The sequence below is a fragment of the Myotis daubentonii genome, chromosome 20, assembly GCF_963259705.1.
Source record: "Myotis daubentonii chromosome 20, mMyoDau2.1, whole genome shotgun sequence".
Lineage (NCBI taxonomy): Eukaryota > Metazoa > Chordata > Mammalia > Chiroptera > Vespertilionidae > Myotis > Myotis daubentonii.
In genome coordinates this window covers 480,082-486,010 of record NC_081859.1, presented here as the reverse complement: position 1 = coordinate 486,010, position 5,929 = coordinate 480,082, and positions in this window count along the sequence as shown.

Below are 5,929 nucleotides of genomic sequence, written 5' to 3'. Positions count from 1 at the left end.
CCTGCTGCTCCGACCCCAGCCCAGAACCTCAGCCACCAGGCTGCTGGCGGGAAGGACCCTGGAGGTTATGAGTTTGACCCTCGGTGTCCAGCAAGGAGAGGAAAACAGGGCTTGCCCAAGGGCACACAAGGGCACACAGATGGGAGGCAGAGCCTAGAATCCCACTCATAACTCCCACTTTAATCCAGGACTCTTCCCACGACACCCTGAGGCCCAGTGAGACGCGGCCTTCACCCCGGGAGGAGGGTCAGGCCTTCCTGGGGGAGGCTGGGAGGCCACCCAATGGCTGTTGTGGTGCAGGCCGTTCCAACAGTCCCTCCAGATCGCCCCTCTCTGAGGTGGGGCAGCCCTGCCCAGAGCCAGGGGCCAGGCTCATGACCTTGGGAGGTCCTTGACAGCCCCCTTTAACCCAGGAAAGCTCTCCCCAGGGAGGGGTGCCCCTGGGGAGGAGGAAGGGGTGCCCCCTGCGGAGGATGGTGACTGAGGGGCTGAGGGGCTCACGCCCAGCCACCTTTAGCGGGGAGGGGAGCTACAGTGTCCCCAAGGCCGGGCCACAGAAGGATGCTGCGAGCGAGGCCGGCTGGCCTCCCATGGAAGGTGCAGGGAGTGGCTGCGGGACAGCAGGTGCGGGGCTGGGAGCGGTTTCAGGCACCCGACGTCCCAAACGCCCATTTTCCAGACCGAGATACTGAGGCCCAGGGGGTGAGTGTCTGTCCAAGGCCACAGGCCGGGTGGGATGGAAGCTCCCAGCTAACCCTGGAGCGTGGGGTGCACAGCCCCTGGAGGTCCAGGGCTGGTTCCCCGACACCCGGTCCCCATCAGCCCCACTCCGCCTCCCCAGGCGCCTCCACCACGCAGGTTCAGAGTGGTGCGCGGCCAGCCCAAGGTCACACCGCACACGGAGTGGAGCATGCGCTCCGACTGCCCGTGGCCCCTGGCCCATCCCCCACCCCTGCCCCTCCCGGCTCCGAGGCTGGCGGGCAACCTCGGGCTCCTGCTTCTTCCAATTCCTCAGCCCTGGCGCCGGCTGGAGGACAGAAAGTTTCAGGGAGAGGAAGGGGAGGAAGACGCCGCGCCCAGCCCAGCCCAGCCCCGCGCCCAGCCCAGCCCGGACGGCTGCGGCGCTGCCTGGCGCGCGGCGCGCACAGAGGGGAAGGGGGCCCCGTGCACCGCCAGCGTCCCCGGCGCGTCCCGCTCTGCGCAAGGGGGCTCGGAGCTCCGCGCGTGAGCCTCCAGCCCCTCCTCACTGCGGCGGGGGCGGGGGAGGTACCAGGAGCCCCGCACCCCCTTCCCCGCCTTCCCACGTTCTCAGTCCGGGCGCTGTAGCCTCCCGGGGGCCATGCGCGGCCGCCCTGCCTGCTCCCCCACCCCCTCGCCCGCCCTCCCGCGCGGAGAACCAGGTCGAGGGCCAGGGGTGCCCGGGACGCCTCCTGCGGGACTAACCCGGCAAGCCCGACGCGCGTGGATTTCCGGAGCCCAGTTCCCACCGCCCGCTCCATCCCGCAGTTAGTTTACGCGGCTGTGAGCGCCCAACCCACAAAGTGCGAGCGTCCGGCCTGGAGACCCTGCCTGGTCTCGGGCGCGCAGGCCCTCCGGGTGGCTGCGGCGGCTGCGGCGCGGCTTCTCTCGGGACCCAGGACCGCCCTCAGGGGGTCCCGCCGGCTCCTCTTACCCAGGGCGTCCGGCCGCACTGCGGGCCAAGCTGGCAGAGAGTGCGGAGGGTGGCGTGGCTGGGGTCCCCTCTACTCGGGCGGCCGGCCGCTGCGCTCCCCCGCCGGCTCCGCGCGCGCTCGCTCTGCGGTAGGAACAGCCCAGCCGCTCCCCCGCCGCCAATTGACATGCTCCTCACATCCGCTGCGCACGGTGCGGCCGCCCCGCCAGGGCGATCCCGGCCTCGCCCGCGGAACCGCCCCCGCGCGCCCGAGCCCCTCTGCACCGGGGGTGGCGGTGGGCGGGCAGGGGTGTGCAGAGCGGCGCGGGGAGGGCGCGCCCCTGGAGAAGTTTGGGGCGGCGGGCCGGCTTCGCGCCTCCGGAGCCCGCGGGACAATGCGGAGGGTCCCCGCCCGGTCCCTGCGCCCCTGAGCCGCCCCCGCTGCCCACCGGCTTGGGGAGCCTTTCGGGTGCGGGTACGGGCGGGGGAGGGGCCGGCGGGGGCGGCGTGCGGGAGGGAGGGAGCCGACTCGCTTCAGGGGATACGCAGGAAGGTTTCCCGAGTCGGGAAAGATACGGAGAGGGAGGGCGACGTGGAGTGAGGCAGACAAAGGGCAGAATCCGGAGGGGCCGGCGAGGTGGGGTTCCTTCCGCCCCGAGAGCCGGGACCGGGGCGCCCCAGCCTCAGTCTCAGGGGGCGTAGTCCAGCCCCGACTCCTGAGAGCGAGAGGGCGGGACGGGGGATGGAGGCGGTGGGCGGGGGCTGGGGAACTGGGAGGGCGAGCTTATCTGCAGCGCCGGGCCCGGGCCTGACTCCCAGATAGGACCCTCCCACACGGCCCTGCGTAGGGACCCAGCCTCCCCAGCACAGGGGGGCAGGCATTCCCACTGGAGGCCAGAGGCAGGGGGCGGGGAGCCTGGGTGATCCCCCTCTGCCTCCACCACTGCCCCCAGCACCCGCCCGCTGAGACCGCGGGACCCCAGCTCCGCGTGGCATTTCTGCGGGTGTCGGGCCCCCAGCCCTGGTCCCCTGGCCTCCCAGCCCCGCCCGCTCTGCGCGCTCCCCACCCACCCACCCCCGCCTAGCGGCACCCCTTCCTGCTCGTGCTCTGCGCACTCAGAACCATGGCTCAAGTTTGGGGTTCGACCCAGGAAGTGCCCCCCCCACGTGGGAGGCCTCACTGAGGAGCCCGGGATTCCCACAAGCTCCACGCATCCCCCCTTTCCTCTCTCCCCCTCCCCGCCCCCCGCCCCGCCCCGCCCCGCCCCCGTGGGTTCTGCGGCGCTGCGGCACCGGCCACGGGGCTCCGCGCTGGCTGAGCCTGTGTCTGGATCCGCGCAGCTCACTCGTCACGGGCGCTGGACGCAGAAACGCTGAGTCGGGAATTTCCAGGCCGCGCGCCGCCCACAGGCTGGCGGGGGCTGCGCGTCCGCGTGGGGGGCCGGGACTGACGCCTGAGTCCCGCCTCCTCCAGCCCTCCCCCCACCCCCCACCGCTCCTCGGACGGAAAACGGGACCCAGGGCCCAGGGCTCAAGGTCAGGGGCTCCCCACCCCTCCCCCGCCCCCAGAGAAATGGTTCCCTGTGAAATCCCTCAAAGCTTCCTCTGCCGGGAGGAGGGAGGAAAGGGCGGGAAGTTCAGGGGATTCGGGTGAGACTTTGGGGCGTCCTGAGGCTGAGGGCCCCAGGACACCCCCCTGGGCTGGGAGCGCCCCGTAATGACTGCGAGTTGGTGCTTGTGTGGGCGCGGGGGGCTGGAGGAAGGGACCCCCATTAACTCCTCCTGAGAGGGGTGCAGACACCTGAGCCTGCCGCAAAGCTGCCTCCAGGAAAATGGGGTCCAGACCCCCCCCCCGCGAGAGGCGCGCTCACCGCGGCCCCCCTGGCAGTCCCAAAGGCAGTCGGGGGAGGCCCAGCACCGGAGGCCTCGTCCCCACCCAGGCCGGCCTGTGCCGGGCCCTGCAGGCGAGGGTCAGGACCCTGGATAGAGGCCGCTTTGGTGCCCGCTGGGGGCTCCCTGGTGGCCCTGGGACAGAACCAGGAGGGAACGGGCAGCCAGCTCTGTCCAGCTGACCGCCTGTGAGCTGGGCCGTGTGGGTGGTTCCCCGTGTTCTTCCCTCTGCACCTCACCCAGGAGAGCCCTGAGCTGGCTTTGGGGTCCTGACCCCCTGTCTGGCCTCCCTGTCGCCCCAAAGGCCGCAGCACCTGGTCCAGAGCTGAGAGCAGCAGCTGAACGGAGGCCCCGGAGCCCCCAGCACCCTGATAAGGTCCCCAGCCAGCATTGTGGGGGTCCTGGAGGGTGAGTGAGAGCGGGGGGCTCCGGGGGGGGGCGGTTCTGCAGGAAGCGCGGGGTGTGGGGACGTGGACCCTGCCTGTGGGTGCTGCTGGCCTCCGTGGGCGCCTTAAACAGCGAATCTACAGACTCACTGGTCCATCAGCAGGAAGTCATAGCCTCTGCCCAGGGCCTCACTCCCCACTGCCCATCACCTACCTGCACCACCCCCCCACGACCTCTCGACCTCTGAGTCTCTGTTCTAAGACCAGCCCCGCCCCCTCTTCTCTCTGGGCCTCAGGCTCCTCCTTAATAAAATCAAGGGATTGGACCGGACAGTTTCGGCTCCGAGTCTGTGAGCCGGAGAACGGAGGTGGGTGGAGGCAGAGGCTGTGTGGCCCCTTTGTGGAGAGAATGAGGGCATGATGAGATGATGGGGGGGGGGGGTCAGCGCTGGGGCCTGCAGGTTCCAGCGACAGGAGCCCCGGGTGACAGATAACCAGGGCGTGTGACAAAGGCCGCAGACACAGCCGGGGTCGGGCCACTGCACCCCTGCCGTCGCCCCCACCAGCTGTCACCCCTGCCGATGCCCAGTGCGCAGAGGGGTGCCAGGGGGCTGGTGACCCACTTCCCCCGCCTCCGGCCCTGGGCGCAGGCCGGGCAGGGACGCGCGGAGCCCACACAGCAGCCAGCAGCTGCTCCGATCCCACAGGCACTGCAATGCGGTGCTCGGCCGAGTCTGTTGTTGTGAGTTTTTTTCCCTAAAAGTCCTCATTTCCCAGGGAACTGTGCGGCCCATCGCCTCTGGGGGAGGTGGCCTGGAGCTGGGGCGTCGCCCTCCCGCTCAGGGGCTGGGCCACCTCTCACCCCCCCTCATGTGCAGCCCCCCACCCTCTGATCCTGGTGGGACCGGGAGGTCTGGGTGGAGGGAGGCCGAGGGGCTGGGCTGCTTCCCAAGGCCGGGACGCAGGCTGGCGGGAGCTGATGTTTGTCAAACTGGAGCACTTCTCAGCTCCCTGGTCCCCGGAGGCTCTGGCTCCATCTCAGAGGCAGGGACACCTTGAGATTCAAGAATCAATCTCTCTCTCTCTCTCTCTCTCTCTCTCCCGGAGATTTTTTTGGAGGGTGGGGCGGACAGCAATGCCCCCTCGGAGTCTCAAGCGCTGGGTCTGCTGAGGGTCTCAGGGTGTCTTTCTCTCCCATGTGCCCCCTGCCAATGCCCAAACCCGGGCATGTGCCCTGACCGTGAATCGAACCGTGACCTCCTGGTTCACAGGTCAACCCTCAACCACTGAGCCACGCCGGCCGGGCTTGCGTTTCATTTTAAGGGAATTTTCAGGGCAGCTCTGCTTCCCAGTTAACAAGGTGACATGTTCCCTCCATCAGCCATGAGAGTGACCATGAGAATGAACCCCAAGGAGGAGCGCAGGGCAGGGGCAGACCCATCCCTGCCAGTGCCCCCCTCCCCCTCTCGGTTCCCCAGGACCAGGAGACGGAGGGAGGGGCTCCCTGCTGACAGGGAGCAGAGGGGATGGCCCAGAGGAGAGCATGCGGCCGGGACAGAGGCGCGTTCCGGCCTCTGAGAGCCGCTCTGCAGGGCCAGGGGAAGCTGCGTCTGGCCTGCCCGGAGCTCTCTCTGCACCACTTGCAGAGTGTTGGGTCTCTCTCGGGCACAGATGGCCTGGCTCAGGGCAACCAGGACACGGCTGAGCCCATCTGGGCACAGCTCAGGGCGAGGAGCCACCAGTCTGCCATCTGCTGAGCAGGTGACAGCCGCCGGCAGGTACGTCGCAGCGAGGAGCAGACCTCAGGGCCCAGAGAGCAGCCACAGGCAGGACCTGGCCCCGCGGCCACCGGACTCCCTGGGCTCCGGACAGGAGGTGCCTGCAGGCCCCGCTGTGTGGCTGGTGGGTCTTTAAATGAGAACAAATGGACGCCCCTCCCCTTGCCTGTGTGTCTCCACCAAGGCTCAGGCTGGCTCGCCCTGGCCGGTGTGGCTCAGTGGAT